General features: G+C 37.8%; 1 protein-coding gene across 6 annotated transcripts in view; it reads left to right on the top strand.

Annotated features, from left to right (window-relative positions):
* Anks1b (ankyrin repeat and sterile alpha motif domain containing 1B) overlaps positions 1-27,853 on the top strand; it is a 1,098,518-nt gene that overhangs the window by 146,302 nt on the left and 924,363 nt on the right. The gene's annotated exons all lie outside the window — the stretch shown is intronic.

Genomic DNA, 27,853 nt, shown 5'->3' with positions numbered 1-27,853 from the left:
CATGTTAATACTGTCATTTCATACGTATCACTTCTAAAAAGTGGAATTGTTGGGGCAAAGAGTAATACCATTTGAAATTTTAATAAATGATGCCATGTTACTTTTTAAGAAAATTGCTGCAATCCAGTCACATTTTTGCCTCCATTGTTGGTCATCAATTATTTCTTTAAAATTCTGTAGTCATCTGATTGGTTAAAAATAGATTACCGCTCTTTCTGTGGATTCTTAAGGTCAGAGGAGCCCTCCAGGACCCCAAAGAAAAATGCACAGGGCAATATTCCATGGTGTCTTGGCCACTGCCAAGGAGCACGTGCATCTGTCTGTAAGAAGGCAATTGCCAGTTGACATGTACTAAGTGTCACCCATGGGCTGAGCATTACAAGGAGATACAAAAGGAGCACATGACCCTGTTACAGAGCGAACCCCCTTCCCACAACTGAAGCAGTCACAAAGGAGTAGATGGAAAGGAGTAGATGGACACAACACAATGCCTTTATTTATTTTTTTTAATGTGGTGCTGAGGATCGAATCCGGGTCCCGCCCATGCTAGGCGAGCGCTCTATCGCTGAGCACAACCCCAGCCCAATAAATATGAACTTTGAACTTGCCCTTTTAATACTCAGGACATTAAGAAAGGATATAATTAGGTCCGAAGATGGCGGCAAATAGAGTGTGTCACCCCCATGTACCATGTCACTGCTCAGGCGAATAGCGAGGTTAGAACGGCCAGAAACTATCTTGTTAGGAATTTCCATCAAAATTGGGGTGCACTGAAACCTAGAGGAAGGATTTCCAACACCCGAGGATCAATTTCTGCGGCTCAATCGCGAGTGAACCATGCTCCTGGAGACTCAGGCTGATTGATCAGCGGCCAGCCCCACAGCCGGAGCCTGCGCGCCGACGTGCCAGCAACACAGAGAAATGGTGCTACGGATTCTGTGAGGTCCTGCCAACTGTGCCCTCACAGTGCTCCAGGCTGAGTTCTGGGTTTGAGACAGGGAGAGAAACACTCCAGATCTGCCCTCCACACCGGACACCCACCGAGGAAGCCAGCGGCCACCATCTTGGAGAGCTGACGTCACCATCGCCAGTTTCTGACAGATCCGACTCATCGCAGCAAGTTCAGCGATAGAACAGGTGTGTGACATTTAGCCCTTCTCCCATACAGTGGGGAAATCACATAAAATCTCTCCCCGGCTTTACGGGGGCCTGATTATCAGAGTGAGCGTGAATAGAGGCGAGGGGAAAGGTAAAGGCACCTGACCTCCAACTCCCCCATCCCACCAGCAGTGAAAACGAAACCTGTCTCTCCACCTCCTGGAGGAGTGGCTATTGGAGGGAATCAAAACAATAGGGGGCCGGTTCCCAATAGCCGTGCTCCACATCCAGGAAACAGCAGGCCCAGAGTGTAGCTTGAACTGCGGAGTGCCGCAGTCTCTGGCTGGGCACAAATCACGAGTCTCCACACAGCTTGTAGATTCAAACAGCAATTCTTTATTCCCGAACTCACACCGGCCATCTACAAACACGCTCTGGGGGAATCCACGTTCTCTGCCCAAATCCACACCGCATGGGCTTTTGTCTCCCAAAATATACTGTCTGACCCTAAGCACTCAAGAGGAACTCAGCAGCTGGATACGCCCTATTCTAAAGGGGGAACACCCTAATCTCCTATTATGCTAAACTGCCCTATTCTAAAGGGGGAACACCCTAATCTCCTATTATGCTAAACCACCCTATTCTAAAGGGGGAACACCCTAAACACGGATCCTGCCCTGGTCCTTGAGCAAGGTCACCTTTCAGAAGTCCTTCCACTAGACAGCATGGGAGTAAGCTGGCAAGGAATTTGTCATACCTACTTGGCTGATGGCTCCCAGCATCGGAGAGGTATCACACTGGGGAAGGCCTGTCTGGTGGGAGAAGTGAGGAGACTAGAGGCCAGGAATAAAACTAAGTGAATAGGATTGGAGAGACACCAGGTGGGGGAGGAGGGCACGGCCTCATACGGATTGTTTCCTACAGCCGGAGGGAAAATCTTGGTCCGAAAGACACAGCAACAACTACTGGAAGCGAAGAAAATAGAAGCCTAAAAGTGCTTTTTTTTTTTTTTAAATTGTAATTTTTATTTTACTTTATTTTATTATTTTTAATTTATCATTTCTTCGTTTTCTTTTCTATTTTTCCTCTTTCTTTCTTCTCTCCCTCTCTGTTTCTTGGTTTGCTTCCTTTTCCCTATCTTTCCTCCCAAGCATGACCACTCCATTATGTGTAATTTACTAAATGCAAATAGATGAATATTACGAGACGGTCTATAGTCCACCTAAGCCCTTAAATACCCCAAAGTACTCCTGTCTATTCTCTTGTTAATATCTGCCTGCATTTGAGCAACCCTCACAAAGAAGCTAACATATAGTAACTTCCATACCATCAAATTGCCCGACCTTAATATAAAATCCTAAGTTCAAACCTAAATTCTCTATATGCCATCAAAATCTGTAGGCCTTTAATGAAACTAATGAATTTACCTTAAATCACAATTAAATCCAACATCTCTAAACATTGTCTCCCAACACAAAGGAGAGATCTTGGAACTATACAAAACCAAAACAAATTTATAGGAGACAACAGAAACACAGCAAACAGAGTTGGAACGTAACATGAGCACCATGAAAAAACAAGGGAAGAAAGGATTACAAACAATGCAGGATAACTTAAATTTACAGGAGAACCTAGAGGCATCAGAAAAATGGACAGAGAAAGAACTCAAGGCGTACCTGACTCAGATGGAATGGAATCTTAAGAAGTCATTAGTCAGCAAGTCCAAACAATGAAAGAATACTTTGAGAATGAATTACATAAGCAGATTCAAGTAGCAAAAAACGAACTCTACCAGGAGATAGAGATTTAAAAAAAAAATCAAACAGTAATTCTAGAAATGCAGGAAACCATAAACCAAATCAAAAACTCAAATAAGAATATTACAAATAGACTAGATCAAATAGAAGTCAGAACATCAGATAATGAAGACAAAATTTATCAACCTGAAAAGACTATAGCCAACGCAGAAAGGCTGGTAAGAAATCACGAGCAAAACATCCAAGAGATATGGGATGTCTTAAAAAAACCAAACTTAAGAGTCATTGGGATAAAAGAAGGTATAGAGGTTCAAAACAAAGGAATGAGCAACCTATTGAATGAAATAATCTTAAAACTTTCCAGAAATGAAAGATGGAAAGGACTGCCAAATTCTGGAAGCCTACAGGACCCCAAACATACAAAACCGTAATAGACCAACTCCAAGATACATTATTATGAAGATATCCAACATACAGAACAAGGAGAGAATATTAAAAGATACAAGAGAAAGGAGGCAGGTTACATTCAGCAGTAAACAAATTAGGTTCACAGCTGATTTATCATCACAGACGTTGAAAGCGAGAAGATCCGGGAACAACATATTTCAAATGCTGAAAAATAATGGATTCCAACCAAGAATATTGTATCCAGCAAAATTAAGCTTCAGGTTTGAAAATGAAATTAAAATATTTCACGATAAACAAAAGTTAAAAGAATTCACAGCCAGAAAACCAGCACTGCAAAGCATTTTGAGCAAAACACTACAAGAAGAGGAAACGAAAAACAGCACCCAAAACTAACAGTGGTAGGTAACTCAGTAAAGGTGGGGGAAATAACCAAGGAGGAAAAACAAGCCAAATTAAAATAAATATGTAAATAAACATGACGGGAAGTACAAACCATATATTAATAGTAACCCTAAACGTTAATGGCTTAAACTCACCAATCAGGCAACATAGGCTAGTAACTTGGATTAAAAAAACAGACCCCACAATATGCTGCCTTCAGGAGACTCATCTGACAGGAAAAGACATACACAGGCTGAAGGTGAAAGGTTGGGAAAAATCATACCACTCATATGGTTCTCGGAAGCAAGCAGGAGTGGCCATACTCATATTGAATAAAATCAACTTCAAACCTAAGTTAATCAAAAGGGATAAAGAAGGACACTATATCCTGTTAAAAGGAACCATCCACCAACAAAGAATGGTGCGGCAACGTTCATAAAACAAACTCTCCTCAAGTTCAAGAGTCAAATAGACCACAGCACAATAATTATGGGTGACTTCAACACACCGCTGTCACCATTGGACAGATCCTCCAAACAAAAGATGAATAAAGAAACTATAGAACTCAATAACACAATCAATAACCTAGACTTAACTGACATATATAGAATATATCCACCTCATCAAGTAGGTATACGTTCATCTCAGCAGCACATGGATCCTTCTCAAAGACAGACCATATATTATGCCATAGGGCAACTCTTAGTAAATATAAAGGTGTGGAGTTAATACCATGCATCTTATCTGATCATAATGGAATGAAACTGGAAATCAATGATAAAAGAAGGAAGGAAAAATCCTGCATCATCTGGAAAATGAACAATATGTTACTGAATGATCAATGGGTTACAGAAGACATAAAGGAGGAAATCAAAAAATTCTTAGAGATAATTGAAAATACAGACACAAGATATCAGAATCTATGGGACACAATGAAAGCAGTTTTAAAAGGGAAATTCATTGCCTGGAGTTCATTCCTCAAAAAAAGAAAAAACCAACAAATAAATGAGCTCACACTTCATCTCAAAACCCTAGAAAAGGAAGAGCAAAACAACAGCAAAGATAGCAGAAGGCAAGAAATAATTAAAATTAGAGAGAAATCAATGAAATTGAAACAAAAGAAACCATGGAAAAATTGTCAAAACTAAAAGCTTGTTCTTCGAAAAAATAAATAATATCGACAGACCCTTAGCCATGCTAACGAAGAGAAGAGATAAAACCCAAATTACTAACATACGGGATGAAAAAGGCAATATCACAGCAGACACTACAGAAATACAGAAGATAATTAGAAAGTATTTTGAAACCCTATATTTCAATAAAATAGAAGATAGTGAAGATATCGATAAATTTCTTAAGTCAAATGATTTGCCCAGATTGAGTCAGGAAGATACACACAATTTAAACAGACCAGTAACAAAGGAGGAAATAGAAGAAGCCATTAAAAGACTTCCAGCCATGAAAAGCCCGGGACCAGATGGGTATACAGTGGAGTTTTACAAAACCTTAAAAAGAAGAGTTAATACCAATACTTTTAAGTTATTTAAGGAAATAGAAAAAGAAGGAGCTCTTCCAAATTCATTGTATGAGGCCAACATCACCCTGATCCTGAAACCAGACAAAGACACTTCAAAGAAAGAAAACTACAGATGAATATCTCTAATGAACCTAGATGCAAAAATCCTCAATAAAATTCTGGCGAATCAGATACAAAAGCATATCAAAAAAATTGTACACCATGATCAAGTAGGATTCATCCCTTGGATGCAAGGCTGGTTCAATATATGGAAATCAATAAACGTTATTCACCACATCAATAGACTTAAAGATAAGAATCATACGATCATCTCAATAGACGCAGAAAAAGCATTCGACAAAGTACAGCATCCCTTTATGTTCAAAACACTAGAAAAACTAGGGATAACAGGAACTTACCTCAACATTGTAAAAGCTATCTATGCTAAGCCTCAGGCTAGCATCATTCTAAATGGAGAAAAACTGAAGGCATTCCCTCTAAAATCTGGAACAAAACAGGGATGCCCTCTCTCACCACTTCTATTCAATATAGTTCTCGAAATACTAGCCAGAGCAATTAGACAGACAAAAGAAATTAAAGGCATTAAGATAGGAAAAGAAGAACTTAAATTATCACTATTTGTGGATGATATGATCTTATACCTAAAAGACCCAAAAGGGTCTACAAAGAAACTACTAGAGCTAATAAATGAATTCAGCAAAGTGGCAGGATATAAAATCAACACGCATAAGTCAAAGGCATTCCTGTATATCAGTGACAAATCTTCTAAAATGGAAATGAGGGAAACCACCCCATTCACAATATCCTCAAAAAAAATAAAATAAAATACTTGGGAATCAACCTAACAAAAGAGGTGAAAGATTTATACAATGAATACTACAGAACCCTAAAAGAGAAATAGAAGAAGATCTTAGAAGATGGAAAAATACACCCTGTTCATGGATAGGCAGAACTAACATCATCAAAATGGCGATATTATGAGATCCAACATGGCGGCCGGTGAGGAAGCAGCACTTTCAGTATCTCTACATTAACGGGATCAGAAAGACCCATTAATACACCTAGATTCTATCTACTGAGGATCTTCTAGCAAAATTCTGCTGAAAGGAGACCTGCCGGGAATTAGTAAGTTTATTAGAGGTGACAATTTGTCCCAGACGAGTGAATCTTGGCCACGCGGCACAGAAGCCCAGTCCCACGGCCACCACCTGCCTGGCTCTGCAAGCGTCCCCCGGAGGCCCGGCTCGGCAAGAAGGTTCCCCGTGTGGCAGATGGCCCCCGCCCCCCCCCGGCTCTGCTGGCGGTCCCGCTCGCGCTTCGAACGGCCCCCCGCCCACCTGGCTCTGTGAACGCCCCCACCCACCCGGCCAACGGCCCCCCCCGCCCGCTCGGCTCTTGGTGACGAGGCGCAGAGGTCCAGTCCCATGGCAGCCGCCTGCCGGGCTCTGCAAGCATCCCTGGCGGCCCGGCGCGGCGATAAGGGTCCCCTCCTGGCCCGCAGATGGCCCCCGCCCTCTCGGCTCTGCTAACGGCACCGCTCGCACGGTGAACGCCCCCCCTCCGCCCGGCTAGGCAAATGGCCCCTCCCCCACGCCGAACGGGCCCCCGCCCGCCTGGCTCTGCGAACGGCCCCGCCCACCCGGCAAACGGCCCCCGCCCACTCGGCTCTTGGCGACGTGGCGCAGAGGTCCAGTCCCACGGCAGCCGCCTGCCCGGCTCTGCAAGCGGCCCCCGGCAGCCCGGCGTGGCAAGAAGGGTCCCCTCCTGGCCCACAGACAGCCCCTGCCCTCCTGGCTCTGCTAATGGCTCCACCCTCAGGGTGAACGGCCCCCACCCGCCCAGCTCAGGAGGCGACATGAAGGGAATCTAACCAAGCCTTTATGAAAGTAAACTGGGAACTAAAACCAGAGATTGAGTCAGACCAGAGACAAGCCAGTTCCACCCCTCCCTTCAGACACTCCGGCAAGGAGCCAGGGGCCCGCCATAGCAGAGAGGGGAAGTCACCAAAGTTCGGCCAAGGAGATTCCTTCCCAGCGGAATCTACTTTAGCAGGTGTGTGACTCCCACCCACATCAGATACAAACAACTGGGAAACTTCAAAAATCTCTCTGTGGGCATGACTGTAAGGGCCAAGGGCCTCCAGACCCCCAACTCCCCTTAATGCCAGTGATGCGCACGTGACTGTAGGGGCGGAGGGAAGCAGAGAAGACTCCCCACCCCCACCTCCCCCAACCGCCATCTGAGAGGGCCTGACGGTAGGGGCGGAGGGAAACAGAGGACACCCCAGACCCCCAACTCCTCCTACCGCCAGCGGAGTGGTCATGATTGTAGAGGCTGAGGGAAGCAGAGGGGATCCTCGACCCCCAACTTCCATTACCACCAGCGGTGACACCAAAGGTCTTAGCCGCCAGCTGCCGAGGGTGTGCCCACCAAAGGGGTCCAGAAAAATTAAACTATTGACTCCCAGACCACAGATCCACAGCACTGGGGCTTGGATGAATGACAGAGAGAGTGCTCAATCGTTTGGGAAATAGGGCTCGCGGTGGGGCTGAAAGTGTAACCAGATCCTTGGAGAACCGCCTCTGGTGAGCAGGACCGGGCTGGCTGGCAGGAGGAAGGGGAGGAGGGGCCGTAGAAGTGAAATGGCTCTGGACCAACAGGATTGAGAGACTCCCAGGAGCTGCCTTATAGGGATTGCTGTCAACACATTGAGGGCAAAACTCAGCCCGGAGGGCACAGCTTTGCCTACGGGAAGAGAAGAAAATGGATCTCTAAGACCTAATTTTATTTCTTATTTTATTTTATTGTATTTTTTCTCTCCCTTTCCCCCTCTTTCTTTCCCCTTCCTAGTTTTATTGTTCTTTCCATTCTCCTCTATGCTATCTATCTCCCTCTCCTTCTTTCTTTTCAAGAGGACCTTCCCTCCCCTTTCCCCAACGTTCATCCCAAGCATTACGTCCTCCATTTCAAGTAACTGTCTAAATGCAAATAGGTGAATGTTTCGAGGCTGTCTATAGTGCTCCCAAGTACTTAGCTACTACCAACACCCTGATCCAATCGACGGTTAGTATCCCCCTTCAGTAGAGCAATCTTCTAAAGTAGCTGAGACATACTAACCCTTATACCTTCATAGCACCTAACCTAAAGTCCTAAGAACAAACAACAAATCACTATATGCATACAAAATCCGGAAGCCCTTTATAAATTGAATGAATCAGCTCTAAAATACAATAAAGCCCAACATCTCTAGGCATAATCTCCCACCACAAAGGAGAGACAACAGAGATATACAAAGCCAAAACAAATGTATAGGAGAAAGAAGTTACAAAGCAGTCAAACAGAGCTGGAAAGTAACGTGAACAACATGAAAAAAAAAGGGAAAAAAGGATTACAGATAATGCAGGACAACTTAAATCTACAGGAGGACCTAGAAGCATCAGAAACATGGACAGGGAAAGAAATCAAGGCATACCTAACTCAGATGGAACGGAATATTAGAGAAGACATGAGACAGCAAGTCCAAGCATTGAAAGTATATTTTGAAAACAAACTAAACAAACAAATTCAAACTGCAAAGAACGAGCTTTACCAGGAAATAGAGATCTTGAAAAAAAAACCAAACAGTAATTTTAGAAATGCAAGAAACCATAAACCAGATTAAAAACGCTAATGAGAATATTACAAATAGACTAGATCAAGTAGAAGTCAGAACATCAGATAATGAAGACAAAGTTTATGAAGTTGAAAGGAATATAGTCAACACAGAAAAGATGCTTAAATCTCACGAGCAATCTATCCAAGAGATATGGGATCTCATCAAAAAACCAAATTTGAGAGTCATTGGGATAGAAGAAGGCACAGAGGTTCAAACCAAAGGAATGGACAACTTATTAAATGAAATAATCCTAGAAAACTTCCCAGAGATGAAGGATGGAATGGATTACCAAATCCTGGAAGCCTACAGGACCCCAAACATCCAAAATCGTAATAGACCAACTCCAAGACATACAATTATGAAGATAGCCAACATACAGAACAAGGAGATAATATTAAAAGCTACGAGAGAAAGGAGGCAGATTACATTCAGGGGTAACCAATTAGGTTAACGGCCGATTTTTCATCACAGACTTTGAAAGCGAGAAGATCCTGGAACAATGTGTTTCAAATGCTGAAAAATAATGGATTCCAACCACGAATATGGTATCCAGCAAAATTAAGCTTCAGATTTAATTTCATTAAAATTTGACAATGAAATTAAAATCTTTCACGATAAACAAAAGCTAAAAGAATTCACAGCCAGAAAACCAGCACTGCAAAGCATTTTGGGCAAAATTCTACAAGAAGAGGAATGGAAAAATAGTGCCCAAAATTAACAGTGGGAGGTATCTCAGTAAAGGGGGAGGAAAATAACCAAAAAGTAAAAACTAGCCAAACTAAAATAAATAAATAAATAAACATGACTGGAAGTACAAATCATATTTCAATTGCAACCTTAAATGTTAATGAACTAAACTCACCAATCAAGAGACACAAGCTAGTAACCTGGATCAAAAAAACAAATCCAACAATATGCTGCCTTCAGGAGACTTATATGATAGGAAAAGACATACACAGGCTGAAGGTGAAAGGTTGGGTAAAATCATTCCACTCACATGGTCCTCGGAAGCAAGCAGGAGTGGCCATACTCATATCGAATAAAATCAACTTCAAACCTAAGTTAATCAAAAGGGATAAAGAAGGACACTATATCCTGTTAAAAGGAACCATTCACCAACAAGACATAACAATTATCAATTTGTATGCACCAAAGAATGGTGCGGCAATGTTCATAAAACAAACTCTCCTCAAGTTCAAGAGTCAAATAGACCACAACACAATAATTATGGGTGACTTCAACACACCGCTCTCGTCATTAGATCCTCCAGACAAAAGCTGAATAAAGAAACTATAGAACTCAATGACACAATCAATAACCTAGACTTAACCGACATATATAGAGTATATCAACCATCATCAAGTGGATACACGTTATTCTCAGCAGCACATGGATCTTACTCAAAGATAGATCATATATTATGCCATAGGGCAACTCTTAGTAAATATAAAGGTGTGGAGATAATACCATGCACCATATGTGATCATAATGGAATGAAACTGGAAATCAATGATAAAAGAAGGAAGGAAAAATCCTGCATCACCTGGAAAATGAACAATATGTTACTGAATGATCAATGGGTTACAGAAGACATAAAGGAGGAAATCAAAAAATTCTGAGGTAAACAACAATTCAGACACAACATACCGGAATCTATGGGACACAATGAAAGCAGTTTTAAGAGGGAAATTAATTTCTGGAGTTCATTCCTCAAAAAAAAGAAAAAACCAACAAATAAATGAACTCACACTACATCTCAAAACCCTAGAAAAGGAAGAGCAAAACAACAGCAAATATAGCAGAAGACAAGAAATAATTAAAATCAGAGCGGAAATCAATGAAATTGAAACAAAAAAAATCATTGAAAAAATTGATAAAACTAAAAGTTGGTTCTTTGAAAAAATAAATAAGATCAACAGACCCTTAGCCATGCTAACGAAGAGAAGAAGAGAGAAAACTCAAATTACTAACATGTGGGATGAAAAAGGCAATATCACAACAGACACTACAAAATACATAAGATAATTAGAAAGTATTTTGAAACCCTATATTCTAATAAAATAGAAGACAGTGAAGATATCGGTAAATTTCTTAAATCATATGATCTGCCCAGATTGAGTCAGGAAGACATACACAATTTAAACAGACCAGTAACAAAGGAAGAAATAGAAGAAGCCATCAAAAGACTACCAGCCAAGAAAAGCCCTGGACCGGATGGGTATACAGCGGAGTTTTACAAAACCTTCAAAGAAGAATTAATACCAATACTTTTCAAGCTATTTCAAGAAATAGAAAAAGAAGGAGCTCTTCCAAATTCATTCTATGAGGCCAACATCACCCTGATCCCGAAACCAGACAAAAACACTTCAAAGAAAGAAAACTACAGACCAATATCTCTAATGAATATAGATGCAAAAATTCTCAATAAAATCCTGGCGAATCGAATACAAAAGCATATCAAAAAAATTGTGCACCATGATCAAGTAGGATTCATCCCTGGGATGCAAGGTTGGTTCAAGATACGGAAATCAATAAATGTTATTCACCACATCAATAGACTTAAAGATAAGAATCATATGATTGTCTCGATAGATGCAGAAAAAGCATTCGACAAAGTACAGCATCCCTTTATGTTCAACACATTAGAAAAACTAGGGATAACAGGAACTTACCTCAACATTGTAAAAGCTATCTATGCTAAGCCTCAGGCTAGCATCATTCTAAATGGAGAAAAACTGAAGGCATTCCCGCTAAAATCTGGAACAAGACAGGGATGCCCTCTCTCACCACCTCTATTTAATTTAGTCCTTGAAATACTAACCAGAGCAATTAGACAGACAAAAGAAATTAAAGGCATAAAAATAGGAAAAGAAGAACTTAAAATATCACTATTTGCAGACGACATGATCCTATACCTAGAAGACCCAAAAGGGTCTACAAAGAAACTGCTAGAACTAATAAATGAATTCAGCAAAGTGGCAGGATATAAAATCAACACACATAAATCAAAGGCATTCCTGTATATCAGCAACAAAACTTCTGAAATGGAAATGAGGAAAACCACCCCATTTACAATATCCTCAAAAAAAAAATAAAATACTTGGGAATCAACCTAACAAAAGAGGTGAAAGATGTATATAATGAAAACTACAGAACCCTAAAGAGAGAGATAGAGGAAGATCTTAGAAGATGGAAAAATGTACACTGTTCATGGATAGGCAGAACCAACATCATCAAAATGGTGATATTACCCAAAGTTCTCTACAGGTTCAATGCAATGCCAATCAAAATCCCAATGGCATTTCTTGTAGAAATGGATAAAACTATCATGAAATTCATATGGAAAAACAAAAGACCCAGAATAGCAAAAGCAATTCTAAGCAGGAAGTGTGAATCGGGAGGTATAGGGATACCAGATTTCAAACTGTACTACAGAGCAATAGTAATAAAAACAGCATGGTACTGGTACCAAACAGGCGGGTGGACCAATGGTACAGAATAGAGGACCCAGAGACCAATCCACAAAATTACAACTTTCTTATATTTGATAAAGGTGCTAAAAGCATGCAATGGAGAAAGGATAGCATCTTCAACAAATGGTGCTGGGAAAACTGGAAATCAATATGCAACAAAATGAAGCCGAACCCCTTTCTCTCGCCATGCACAAAAGTTAATTCAAAATGGATCAAAGAGCTTGATATCAAATCAGAGACTCTGCACCTGATAGAAGAAAAAGTTGGCTCTGATCTACATATTGTGGGGTCGGGCTCCAAATTCCTTAATAGGACGCCCATAGCCCAAGAGTTAAATACAAGAATTAACAAATGGGACTTACTTAAACTAAAAAGTTTTTTCTCAGCAAGAGAAACAATAAGAGAGGTAAATAGGGAACCTACATCCTGGGAAAAAAATTTTTACTCCTCACACTTCAGATAGAGCCCTAATATCCAGAATATACAAAGAACTCAAAAAATTAAACAATAAGATAACAAATAACCCTATCAACAAATGGGCCAAGGACCTGAACAGACACTTCTCAGAGGAGGACATACAATCAATCAATAAGTACATGAAAAAATGCTCACCATCTCTAGCAGTCAGAGAAATGCAAATCAAAACCACCCTAAGATACCGTCTCACTCCAGTAAGATTGGCAGCCATTATGAAGTCAAACAACAATAAGTGCTGGTGAGGATGTGGGGAAAAGGGTACACTTGTACATTGCTGGTGGGACTGCAAATTGGTGCGGCCAATATGGAAAGCAGTATGGAGATTCCTGGGAAAGCTGGGAATGGAACCACCATTTGACCCAGCTATTGCGATTCTCCGTCTATTCCCTGAGGACCTTAAAAGAACATACTATAGGGATACTGCCACATCAGTGATCATAGCAGCACAATTCACAATAGGTACACTATGGAATCAACCTAGATGTCCTTCAATAGATGAATGGATAAAAAAAATGTGGCATGCATACACAATGGAGTATTATGCAGCACCAAAAAACGAAAAAATCATGGATTTTGCAGGGAAATGGATGGCATTAGAACAGATTATGCTAAGTGAAGCTAGCCAATCCTTAAAAAACAAATGCCAAATGTCTTCTCTGATATAAAGAGAGCAAGTAAGAACAGAACATGGAAGAAGAGCATGAGGAAAAGATTAACATTAAACAGAGACGAGTGTGGGGAGAAAAAGGGAGAGAGAAGGGAAACTGTATGGAAATGGAAGGAGACCCTCATTGTTACACAAAATTACATATAAGAGTTTGTGAGGGGAAAGGGGAAAAAAAACAAGGGAGAGAATTAAGCAACAGCAGATGGGGTAGAGAGGGAAGATGAGAGGGAAGGGGAGGGGGATAGTAGAGGTTAGGAAAGGTAGCAGAAAACAACAGTCATTAATATGGTATTATGTAAAAATGTGGATGTGTAACCGATGTGATTCTGCAACTTGTATTTGGGGTAAAAATGGGAGTTCATAACCCACTTAATTCAAATGTATGAAAAATGATATGTCATGAGCTTTGTAATCTTGTGAACAACCAATAAAAAAAATGGTGATATTACGAAAAGTTCTCTATAGGTTCAATGCAATGCCAATCAAAATCCCAAGTGCATTTCTTGTAGTAATAGATAAAGCAAACATGAAATTGATATGGAAAAATAAAAGACCCAGAATAGCAAAAGCAATTCTAAGCAGGAAGTGTGAATCAGGAGGTATAGCGATACCAGATTTCAAACTGTACTACAGAGCAATAGTAACAAAAACAGCATGGTACTGGTACCAAAACAGGCGGGTGGACCAATGGGATAGAATAGAGGACACAGAGACCAATCCACAAAATTACAACTATCTTATATTTGATAAAGCGGATAAAAGCGTCCAATGGAGGAAGGATAGCATCTTCAACAAATGGTGCTGGGAAAACTGGAAATCCATATGCAACAAAATGAAACTGAATCCCTTTCTCTCACCATGCACAAAAGTTAACTCAAAATGGATCAAGGAGTTTGATATCAAATCAGAGACTTTGCGTCTGATAGAAGAAAAAGTTGCCTCCGATCTACATATTGTGGGATCGGGCTCCAAATTCCTTAATAGGACACCCATAGCACAAGAGTTAAAAATAAGAATCAACAAATGGGACTTACTCAAACTAAAAAGTTTTTTCTCAGCAAGAGAAACAATAAGAGAGGTAAATAGGGAGCCTACATCCTGGGAACAAACTTTACTCCTCACACTTCAGATAGAGCCCTAATATCCAGAATATACAAAGAACTCAAAAAATTAAACGATAAGAAAACAAATAACCCTATCAACAAATGGGCCAAGGACCTGAACAGACACTTCTCAGAGGAGGACATACAATCAATCAATAAGTACATGAAAAAATGCTCACCATCTCTAGCAGTCAGAGAAATGCAAATCAAAACCACCCTCAGATACCATATCACTCCAGTAAGATTGGCAGCCATTATGATGTCAGACAACAACAATTGCTGGCGAGGATGTGGGGAAAAGGGTACACTTGTACATTGCTGGTGGGACTGCAAATTGGTGCGGCCAATTTGGAAAGCAGTATGGAGATTCCTGGGAAAGCTGGGAATGGAACCACCATTTGACCCAGCTATCGCGATTCTCCGTCTATTCCCTGAAGACCTTAAAAGAGCATACTATAGGGATACTGCTACATGGATGTTCATAGCAGCACAATTCTCAATAGCTAGACTGTGGAACCAAACTAGATGCCCTTCAATAGATGAATGGATTAAAGAAACGTGGCATTTATACACAATGGAGTATTACTCTGCACTAAAAAATGACAAAATCATGGCATTTGCAGGGAAATGGATGACATTAGAGCAGATTATGCTAAGTGAAGCTAGCCAATCCCTAAAAAACAAATGCCAAATGTCTTCTTTGATATAAGGAGAGCAACTAAGAACAGAGCAGGGAGGAAGAGTGTGAGAAAAAGATTAACATTAAACAGGGATGAGAGGTGGGAGGGAAAGGGAGAGAGAAGGGAAATTGCATGGAAATGGAAGTAGACCCTCATTGTTATACAAAATTACATATAAGAGGATGTTATGGGAAAGAAAAAAGAACAAGGGAGAGAAATGAATTACAGTAGATGGGATAGAGAAGATGGGAGGGGAGGGGAGGGGGATAGTAGAGGATAGGAAAGGTAGCAGAATACAACAGTCACTAGTATGGCAATATGTAAAAATGTGGATGTGTAACCGATGTGATTCTGCAATCTGTATACGGGGTAAAAATGGGAGTTCATAACCCACTTGAATCAAATGTATGAAATATGATATATCAAGAGCTTTGTAATGTTTTGAATAATCAATAAGAAAAAGAAAAAAGAAAAATAATAGATTACCACTGTTTCATTTTGCACTTTTTAGGCCACAAGTGCGATTAAGTTTATTTTCAATGTTTATGAGCTGCTTACATTTCTTGATTTGTGAATTGCTTGTTTATATCCTCTGCTACTTTCCTGTTTTTTTTTTTTAACTTCTGATTTATTTATTTATTTATTTTTTATGTGGTGCTGAGGAATACATGCTTTGGGGAACACTTCATATCCAAACCATAACATTCTAGGCAAGTGCTCTTCCACTGAGCCACAACCCCAGCCTCTACTTTTATGTTTTTAAAGTAGTTTTTATTATATATTTTTTACTTTATAGAATAGTAGTATCTCTTTGTCACAGATTGAACCATTGTGTAAGGCTTTTCTTTTTCTTTTTAATTAGAGCTGTATAGTTACACATTGTAGTTGTGTAAACTTTTTCAATGTATAGCCTCTTTAGGAACCAGGCTGCTCTCTTGGGATTTCTCCTCCAAGAGGGGTTGACATAAGATAAATGAACTGATCAGTTGAAGGTTGAGTCCCTAGGCTGTGGAGCCTTATACTAAAGCTAGAGAGGAAGAAAGAAAAGGAATTTTCATTTGATAGAGAGAAAGGTTAGTACCTAAGATCTGGAGACCCTCAGTGTTCTTCATCTAGCCAGAATATACAGAGAATAACTATTCTAAGAAGCACTGGATATTAGACGATTCCATAGTTTTTACTATTTTAAGTCACATGGTGATAAATATTCTGTTAGCTAAGTATTTGTGAAAAGTATTAATTCCTTAAAATAGTTTTTTTTGAGGAATTTCTAGGTAAGAAATTTTTACACTATGAAGGCCTTTAAATATATATTGTCAAATTATCTTCTAGAAAAATTATACAAATTTACATTTTCACCAACATTTATTATAAGGGCTTTTTCTCTGTATTTTACTCATTACTTAGTCTTATTGACTTTTTTTTTTTGCAATTTGACAAAAAATATATCATGGTGTTTATGTTTTTTACTTCCTTCAATTGCTTTTGAGATTCACATTTTTCATATATGTAGTCACCATTTATATTTCATTTACCAAATATATATTGGGCACCAAACAATATTTTAATCACTACTCTGTGAACTGAAGATAGAGTAGTAGAGTGTGCATTTGGATAAGGGACAGATAATAAACGAATACATAATATCAAATTGTGTTAAGTCCCATACTAATGGGAAAGAGGATGATGATAGGTTCTATTTTTGACTAATCAGAGAAGGAGGGGGGTGGTCTCTAAAGAGGTAGCATTTGAACAGAAAGATTGAGCCTTATGATTGCATAAAGAAAAAGTTTTGTAGGCACGGAACTTAAAATGCATCTGCTATAAGGTGCAAGCGTACTTGTGTTTTTAAGGAGGGTCCATGGTGTTAGGGTATGTGAGGAAAGTAGGGTAGAAAAATGAGGTTTGAGGTTTGAGTTAAGGTCATATCAAGTGGGATTTAATTTTCTGTGAGGTAGGAAAATGCACAATTTTTCCTTTTTCAATAATTAACACGTATTTTCTCAGGTCTATTTATTAAATGATTTTCCCTTTTCCTGCTTTTTTCCATATGTCAGCTTGATTTGTAATACACTGGGCCATTTCTAGAAGTTCCCTTGCATTCATTGATGCCTGTATTCTGACACAAGAATAACATATTTGGAACTTTTAAAAATAATTTGTTTTAATAATTGGTGGCACAAAGAACCCATTATTGCTTTTTTTTCCACATTTTTCCCTGCAAATTTATCTAGATGCACTTTAGAACTTAGTCAAGATTTCCTTTAAAAAAAATCCCATGAATATTTTTACTGAAGTTTTGTTATGGTTTGGATATGAAGTGTTCCCCAAAGCTCCTGTGTTAATGCAGGAATATTCAGAGGTGAAATGATTAAATCATGAGAGCTGTGACCTAATCAGCCCATCCTAGTTTGAATAGAGGAACTGAAGGCAGGTGGGGTTGTCTAGGTCACTGAGGGCATGCTTTGGAAGGATTCATCTTTCCTGAAGTTTATTCCTCTTTCCCTTTCTTCCTCCCTCCCTCCCTACACCTACCCTCTTCTCTTTCACTCTGCTTCCTGGCTGCTTTGTCCTTAGCTGCTTTCCTCTGTCATGCCATTTTACTGTGATGCTCTGCCTTAATCTGTGGCCCAGAGCAATGGAGATGAACTGAACCATGAAGTGAACCTCCAAAACTGTGACCTCATGATAAAAGTTTCCTCCTCTGAGATGTTCTTGTCAGGTGTTTTGGTCACCGTGATGAAGAGCTGACTGACACAGAGCTGCCTTAAACAAATTTATTAATTTAAGTAATTATAGATATTTCTGTTGAGGATTTATTTTGTTGTAAGAATAAGAAGATTAATAAAGTTATTGGATATTTACTGTGCTATAGGCACTAAGCTCACTGCATATATTGTGGTTTCTCTGAGTATATTTTTCCTCTAATGGGATTGCAAGCTGTGACTTTATCTTATTTGTTTTTTATTTCTTGGATCCATCATATTTTCTTGCACAAAGAACTTGATGAGTGTGTGTTAATAATTGAAAGTTGAAGATTGAAGTGGAAATAATATGAATAACCTCTCTTTATTCTAGGTCCCTAAGTAGTGAAAATTTGATGGTATTTACTAGAGAAAGAAGAAAAATTTATATTGAGAAAATAGTCTGGATCTCAGTGGTTTAGAATTTTGGTTTGCCTGTTTAATTGAAATTTTAAAGGCTACATCAGGTATTTTTTCTTTTTTTTATTTATCAAATCTACCCATATACTTTTCAATGTGAAAATAAATGTTCTTAAGTTTTGGCAATTTTTCATAAATAATTTCTTTCATTGTTTTTAAAAATTATATTATTCATTGCTGAATGGATGCTTTACTTATGATATCCTTTTATTTTTCATATCTCTGCCATTTTGTCTAATTTTATGGAATATTTCAGCTTTATTTTCAAGTCTTTTGAGTTTTAGATTTCTGCCATCATATTTTTTAAAAACTCTTTTATCATTTTTATTGATTTTCTTTATTATTAAAATCTTCTTACATTCATCTTCTTTACTTATTTTAGAGAATATTAATGATAGTATTTTAAAGTTTTTCTTCTTCCTGTGCAGTCTAAATTTCTTCCAAGTTTCTTTATTTTGAAGTTCATTTCTATTTTTTCTGTGTTTTGGCTTCTTTATTGATTGAGGTTTTCCTTGGATGAATGGATGTCTTTGGATGTTGCTTGTATTTTAGAGTGAAGGATTTCAAAAGTTAATGGTAAGTTTTAGTTCTTGGTGTTGGGACTTGGAGATTGTAGGCTTTCAGTGGTGTGCTTGATTTGTTAGATACCTTTGTTAGCATGTCTTCCCATCTAAAGGTCAAATGACCTCAATTTGGATAAAGTTATTGGATATTTATCAAAGAAATTGATAAAGGCTTAGGGCTCTTCTTCTACCCCTCTCCCCACCCTGCTGCAACCACATGTTTTTGTGTTGTTAGTTGTAAGTATTTCCTAGGATTCTAGTTATACCATAGGATGGTCTGTGTTCACCCATCTTGGTATCAATGAGAGAACTTGACTGTAAGTATATTTGGGTCCTTTTGGATTATTTGTTTTTATCTAGATAAGAATATTCCAATGGACTGCCTGGAGAATATAAGCCTTGCTATTGTTTCTTAGAAGCCCAGTCAAGTAAGATTTTATGTAAACATTTCTTTAGATCCCATCTCTAGTTGGCACATTTGCATTTAACTGTGCCTGTTATCTTATAGTCTAGAGAGTATGTAAGTGTATTATCCATGCCACAAAGTACATCTCTCATTCTACTAGGGAGGTGGAGGGCAGTCACTGCTATTCTGAGAACGCAAGGGAAACTAGAGAATCTAATTGATTTGCATTTTCAACCAATAATGTTGGGTATTTTAGTAATTCATTCTTTTTATTTTTCAGTAGTATTCTGTATATGGATATCATTTGTTTATCTGTTCACCTGCTAGTGAACTTTTGGGTTGTTTCAGTTTTATGTGGTGAAAATTAAGCTGTTATGAATATTCACGTGCATTTCATTTCTCTTAATTAAATACCTAGAGTACAATGTTTGGATTGTATGGTATTTGTATAACTTTTAATGAAACTGCCAAATTATTTCCAAAGTGGTGGTACTAGTTTACATGTCTACCAGCTGTGTATGTATTCTATTTGATTTACACCCCTATTGACAGATGTATGTGAAATTGTTTTAATGATATAATTCTGATAGATATGTTGTAGTATCTTATTGTGATTTTTTTTTAGAAGAAATTTTAGCTGGGTGGGGTAGAGCAAACCTGTTATCCCTTTTACTTGAGAGGCTAAGGTAGGAGGATGGTGAGTTCCAGGCCAGCCTGAGCAATATAGCAAGACCCTGTCTACGGAGAGAGTGGGATGAGGTGAGGGAGGAAGGAAGAAGAAAGAAAGAAATTCTATTGTGTATATTTAAGGTACACAACATTATTCTATGGGATTCATATAGTTGGTAAAAAACAAAAGTTACTATAGTAAAGCAAATGAATATGCCCATCATCTCAGTTATCTTTTTTTTTCTTTGTAGAAAGAGCAGCTAAAATCTATTCATTTAGCTTGAATCTCATATAGTACAGTTTTATTACCAATAGTCCTCATATTGTAAATTAGATTTCTAGAGTTGTTCATCCTACATATCTATTTATTATTTATACCCTCTGATAACACATCTTTTTATTTTTGAGTTGGATTGTTTTGCTGCTTTTGAGTTCTATGATTTCTTCATAAATTTTAGATATTCACCCCTTTTCAGATATGTAATTTGTAGATATTTTGTTTCCCTAATCCACAGGCTGCTATTTCGTTTATTGTTACCTTTGCTTTTTTAGAAGATTTTTTGATATAATACCATCTATTTGTTTTTGTGGCTTAAGCATTTGGTGGAATACCCAATTATTGCCAAGGCCAGTGTCTAAAAACTTCCCAACTATTTTTTCTTTTAAAATTTTTTAAAGTTTCTGAGTCCTATTTATGTTTTTTTTTTTTTGTTAATCCATTTTGAGTTGATTTTTAGGTTTTGTGAAAGATAAGGATCAAATTTCATTCTTTTGTATGTATAAATCCAGTTTTCCTGCTACCATTTATTGAAGAGAATATCTTTTCCCCATTTTGTCTTCTTGGTATCCTTCTCAAAAGTTTGTTTTCCATACAGGCTTGGGTTTATTCTGTGCTATCTATTCTGTTTCACTGGTAATGTGTATGTTTTCATGCCGTATCATACTGTTTGATTACTTAGCTTTGATATAAACTTCTAAATCTTGAAGTGTGATATATCCAACTGTATTTTCCTTTCTCAGAATTGTTTCGGCTTTTTAACTATCTTTTATGATTTCCATAAATTTTAGAATTTTTTTCTATTTCTGTGGAGAATGCCATTGGGATTTTGATAGAGATTGTAGTGAATCTTTATAGTGCTTTGTGTTGTATGGGTAGTTTAACAATATTAATTCTTCTAATCTGAGAGCACAAGATGGATCTGTCCATCTAGCTAAACACTGTATTCTTCCTTTCTGATCCATTAATCTGTCTTTACTCCAACTACGAAACTATGAGATTTTCTTTACTATAGCTTTCTTGTAGTTTTGAAACCAGATAGTATAAATCTCAAACTTTGTTTCTCTTTTCAATGCTACTTTGACTATTTTAAGTTCTTTGCATTTCCATATGAATTTTAAAACTAGTTAGTTTATAAAACAGCTATTGGGATTTTGATTTGATTTCATTGAATCCAAATATCAATTTGTTGAAAGTTGCATCTTGTGACTGATCAATTTGGCATATCTCACCATTTTTAGGCCCTTTTAAAATTTTTTCAGCAATATTTTGTAGTTTTCATTGTATATGTTTGCACATCTCTTGTCAAATTTATTCCTAAGCATTTAATTTTTTTATGAAATGATATTTTTTTTGGTAACTGGCTAGTATTTTTAAGAAGTTTTAATTTCTGTTTTTTACTAGTGTATTGAAATATAGTTAATGTTTATATATTAAGTTGTTTATTGCAACTTGACTAAATACACTTTATTTTGTTGCTTTTTTTGGAGTAAGGTTTACTTTTAAAAACCATTTTATTTTGAATTAAATTTAGACTTATGGAAGTGAAGTAAAGATAGTCTGAGAGTTCTCACACAGGATCGCATAATTATGTTAAGTTTTGGTAGGTTTTGTGTAGATTCCATGGGATTTGGTTATTTTGCCTTACAATAATTTTTTTTTTCTTTCCACATAACCTTGATAGCTTTTATTTCTCTTTCTTGTCATTGCATTTTCTAGTCAGTACATTTGCTGGGACCACCAGTTCATTGGTGGATAGAAGTAGTGAGAACAGAAATCCTTGCCTTGTTTTTGTTCTTAAGGGGAAAGCATGTCTATTCCTCTTATGCCCTCTCTCCCTACCCCATGGATCAGCCTCCTTATATCAAAGAAAGCATTTGGTGGGGCTGGAATTGTGGCTTAGTGGTAGTGTGCTCGCCTAGAATGCATGAGACACTGGGTTCGATTCTCAGCACCGCATAAAAATAAAGACAATAAAGTCCATCAACAATTAAAAAAAATATTTAAAAAAAGAAAGCATTTGGCATTTTTTCCCCCAGAGTCTCTATCTCTCTCTTGAAGTAATCTTTTGCTACCTATATTTGCTCTCTTATTGCTTTGTTGGAGTGATCAGTTTTTGCCCGTATTTGCTCATTTAGGTCATTCTTTAATTCACAGATCATTTTATTTATGAATCTTCTGAATTCTTCCTCTGACATTTCATCAACTTCCCTGTCCTTGGGTTCTGTTATTATAGTATCCTGGTTTATTTGGGGCACTTTCCTCCCTTGTTTTCTCATGATGTCTATGTGTCTTTCTTTCTTGCAGTGTGAATCTGAAATATTACAGTTTCTTCCCTATATTCTTATAGTACCCATGCAGATTGTCTGTACCTCACCTTGATGTTGGCTTCCAGACCCTGCCAGTGTCCCTCAGTATATACTACTGCATCTAAGGTTGGTGGTGGCAATAGCAGAGGTAACTTGAGATAATAGTTAAGGTGCCTCAAGATGGAAGCAATGTCTTACAAAGATGGGGCTGCAAGACTGGGCCTCACACTCCCTTCAGGATGCCTGCTGTGAGATGCAGCTGTTTTCAAAAAGTTAGGGGCTACTGGGTGGGGAAGGCTTTGGTGATGACTGCAGTGTTCCAAGATGGAAGTGGGTTAGGCTTAGGCTCCCAGGTGTGTGGGAGGTGAACTGGGACCTACTCTGGACCTGGGTCCTGTGTAAGTCAGTGTGGACAGATCTGGGCCAGGCCTGACTCCCGAAGGGGCGGTCCTGTGCCAGAGACTAGGTTCTGGCAGGTGTCTGCCCTGCTGGTGGAGGAGGGGTAGACCAGGGCCTATTGTGAGCCTGGGTCCCATGCGGGCTGGTGTGGGCTGTCTGGCTGGGTCTCAGCTCCAGGTAGTCTGCTGGACTGAAGGGGCGATCCTGCACCAGAGGCTAGGCTCTGGCAAGTGTCTGCCCTGCTGGTGGAGTGGTGGATCAGGGCCTACTATGTACCTGGATCCCCTGTGGGCTAGTGTCTAGTATTATCTTTATATATTGTTGAATTTAATTTGCTATATTTTAAGAATTTTTACACCTCTGTTCATATGTGATTTATTGGTCTATTGTTCACTTGGAATATTTTTGGCCTCATGGAATACAGACCTTGTGGGTCAGGCAGTCTTTATGTCTCTTCAATATGTTGGAATGAATTTGGTGTTATTTCCTTTTACACATGTGTCAGAATTCCCTATTGAAGCCAGCTCTTCCTGGGAAATTTTATTTTGCTTTGTGGGTGTATCTGGCAGGTGACTTCATCATTGTTTTGGGCCTGAGGCCAGGCACAATATCATGGCATAAGGGTATAGTAGAGGAAAGCTGCTCACCTCATTACAGCTGGGAAACATAAAGAGGATTGGGTAGAATATAAAATATAGTTCTCTCTCTCTCACATAGTTTCTACCATTTCTCAATAGTCCATTCAATTTCAAATACCCCAGAGGATTAAATTACTGATGTAATCAGAGCCCTCATGATCCAATCACTTCCCCAAATCTCCATCTCCACTTCAAACATTGGTGCACTGGGGACTAAGCCTTCTACATATGAGCCTTTGAGGGACATTCCAAATCCAGTTTTAACAGTGGAGATTATTTTTAAGTACAAGTTCACATTCTTTAATAGATTTAGGGCTATGCAGGTTATCTATTTCTTTTTAAGTGAGTTTGGGCAGTATCTTGTATCTTTCAAGGAACTTTTTCATTGCATGTGTTTTCCTGTTTATTGGTATTTTAATAATATTCTGCTATCCATTTAATATCTGTAGAGTATATTATAATATTATTCCCTTCTTCTTGATGTTGGTCAATGTATGCCTTCAATAAATTTTTCTTGATTAGTTTTGTTATAGATTTATTGATTTTTTTAATAGAATGTTTAAAAGAGTCTTTTGTTTATTTTATTGTTTTTCTCTGTTTTTTTTTTTTTTTTTTTTTGGTACTGGGGATTGAACCAAGGGCACTTGACCATTGAGATGCATCCCCAGTCCTTTTATTTTTTATTTTGAGACTGGTTCTTGCTAATTTGCATAGGGCTTTACTAATTTGCTGAAGCTGCCTTTCTGAGTTGCTGGCATTACAGGTGTGAACCACCATGCCTAGCTCCTGTTTTTCATTTCTTAATTTCTACTCTGGTACTTTTTATACTTTTCTTAATTTTGTTTAACAGGGATTAATTCTTTTTCTGTTCTTAAAGTGGGAGCTAAGTTTACTGATTTAAGATGTTTCTTCTGATCTAATATTTGTCATTCTAGTTTTAGAGACTGCTTTAGGTCCATCTAAAGAGTGCTTTAAAAAAATTTTTAGTTGTACATGGGCACAATATTTTTATTGTTTATTTATTTGTTTTTATGTGGTGCTGAGGATTGAATCCCACATGTGCTAGGCTCTACCGCTAAGGTGCAACTCCAGCCCCAAAAGTTTTGATATATTGTATTTACTTTCTTTTAGTTCAAAATATTTTTTTTATTTTTATTTTTGATATCTTCTTTGACTTATGTTTAGTTTCCAATATTGATGATTTCTAATTAGTTACTTATTTCTAATTTAATTCCCCTGGAGTCAGAGTATTTTATGTGATTTTAATGATTTTAAATGTATTGGGACTTGTTTTATGATCTACAAAATGCTATATTTTGGTAGATGTCCTGAGTTTTTTTGAAAGAATGTGTATTCTGCTGTTATTGGTACAGTTTTTGTTTTAGTCAGCTTTTTCACTGCTGTGATTAAAGGATCAGACCAGAACAATTTTAGAGGAGGAAAAGTTCATTTGATGGCTCATAGTTTCAGAGGTTTTAGTCCATAGAAGGCCCTCTCCATTCCTTGGGGCACAAGGTGAGGTGAAACATCATGGTGGCATTGTGGCAGAGGGAAGTAGCTCACATGGTGATCAGAAAGCAGACTCCACTCACCAGATACAAAATATATATTCCATATTCATGCCCCTAATGAACCACTTTCTCCAGCCATACCCCACCTGCCTCCAGTTACCACTCAGTTAATCCCATCTGGATCAATTCACTGATTAGGTTAAGGCTATGGCCCAATCATTTCTCCTCCAAACCTTCTTGCATTGTCTCACACTTGAGCTTTCTGGGGGACAACATATCTAAACTGTACAGTGTTGAATACATTTCAGTTAGGTCAAATTGGTTGATAGTATTTATTCAAGCCTTATATTCCATTGTTGATTTTTCTGTTTACTTGTTTTGTCAATTATTTAGAGAGGAGATATTTGAATCTTAAAATATATGTGGATATTGGCAGTTTATCAGTTTGATTCATATATGTGTGTGTGTGTGTGTGTGTATACACACACACACACACACACACACACACACACACACATATATATATATATATATATATATATTTATATATTTTTTCTTTTATTTTGGATACCAGGGATGGAACCCAAGGGTGCTTAAGCACTGGGCCATATCCCCAGATGTTGATGTAGATGGCACAATATCTTTTATTTATCTTTGTGGTGCTGAGGATTGAACCCAGTTCCCCACACAGGTGAGACAAGTTCTCTACCACTGAGCCACAACCCCAGCCCTCCAGCTCTTTTTAATATTTTATTTAGAGACAAGAGTTTTGCTGAGTTGCTTTGGGCTTCTCTAAGTTGTGAAAGTTGGCTTTGAACTTGCATCCTTCTGCCTTAGCCTACCAAGCCATGAGGATTACAGATGTGGGCTACCATGCCTGCATGATTCATTGTTTTGAAGTTTTACTGTATGCCAAAAATGTTTGGATTATTTTATTGTTTTAATATTTTTGCCCATTTATGAAATGATCCTCTCTACCCCCATGTAATAGCTTTGCTCTGAATCTAGTTTGTTTAATATTACTAAAATTATTCTGCTTTTTTCCTTTTTCCCTTCATTGCTCCCTACTTTGCTCTCTCCCTCCCTCCTTTGGCCCTTGCCCATGCTAACTAAGCACTCCACCACTAAACTACACTCTCTGTCCAGCCATTCAGCTTTGTTTTGATTCCTGTTTGGTTTTTCTATGCTTTTACATTTTAACTATTTACATTTTAATAATACATGCTAGTATTGTGTTCTAGTACTTCACTATGAGCTTTGTAGATATTGATTCATTTGTTCCTGAAAACAACACTATAAGGTAATAATATAATTTGTAATTATTATCTCCATTTTGCAATGAGGAACTGAGTTTCAGAGAGGGTTTGTTCTTTATTCCTGGGCTACTTCCAACAAGTAACTGGGACAGATTTTGAACTCAGGTAGTGTAACTTGAAAACCATATTTCTAATTACTGTATACTTTCATAGCCTTCTGGAAATCCTTAATTTTATTATTATGTCAGATAGTAAAAATTTAATGTCTCCAAAATAAGAGTCATTGTTTCCTCCTTCATTGTCCTGTTACCAGAAAATCTGCTTCTTTTTTTTCCATTTCACATTTTAGATAATATTTTCCTTTTCCTTTTAGTCAACAAAGCCTGAAGTCTGAGTCATTTTGGACCATTGCTCCCCTCAACCTCTTGTCTTATTGATTCTTTTTTTTTAATTGAGTCTTAACAGTCTACTCATTCTCATTGTTCTACCTTAGTTTAATTCTCTTATGATTTCTTATTTGGGATAGCTATTCATTCACTTCTCAGAGTTGGGCTTGTGTGCTTTTTGGCCCTTTAATTATCTTAGTACTTTTTAGTTATTAGTTTAATGTCTGTCTTCTCCATCAGACTATATTCTTATAAAGAAGGACTTTGAGCTTCTTTATGCTCTCAGTGCCTATCTTAATATGTGACCAACAATTGATGTGCAATAAATATTTTGTGAATTTTTGTCATTTGATAGTATCTTGGATAATTTTAGTATCATAAACATTAGTCATATTTTGTCTGCTTTAGAGAAGTAACTTTTAATGCCTTATTTTTCCAAAAGCTAAAAATAATTTCTTTAATTATAGTGACCAAGAATAAAATGGACTCTTTTATATAGTTACATGCTATCTCCAGAATATATCATGTAGCAGAATCAATGATAACTGCAAAATTGATGGGATCATCTTATGGTTTATAATAGTCCATATCTTCAGTTTTATTTTTAAGTGTGAAATATTGAATATATTTTCTTGGTAGCAGTAGAACAGCAAGAAGAGTTTATGTTCTTCCCATAATGCAAAAATATGTTATAACTTACATAAATCAGAATGAGTATGTTAATGAGGAGGAGGCAGGTGTCATAAATCTTTATTCATTGGTAGAGATTATAGTATCTGAACATAATATATGAATAATAGTAGAAAGTAATAGGGAATTTTTGTATCCAAACTTCAATGCATGGCAGTGAGCACACATTCACTAATAATTTCCAGAATAGTTATATTTCCTATTAATTTCCCTGAATCAAACAAATGAAGTTATTTTGAGAAGAAACATGAAATAGGCAATCATTTTCTATGTGACTAAAATTTTCATATACAACATGATGCTGACTGTGAAACTATCAGGCTTCTTTTTGTTTTTCAAAGCACGATTC

This window comes from Callospermophilus lateralis, chromosome 4 (genome assembly GCF_048772815.1).
Source record: "Callospermophilus lateralis isolate mCalLat2 chromosome 4, mCalLat2.hap1, whole genome shotgun sequence".
Lineage (NCBI taxonomy): Eukaryota > Metazoa > Chordata > Mammalia > Rodentia > Sciuridae > Callospermophilus > Callospermophilus lateralis.
This window is presented reverse-complemented; position numbering and strand designations above follow the sequence as displayed.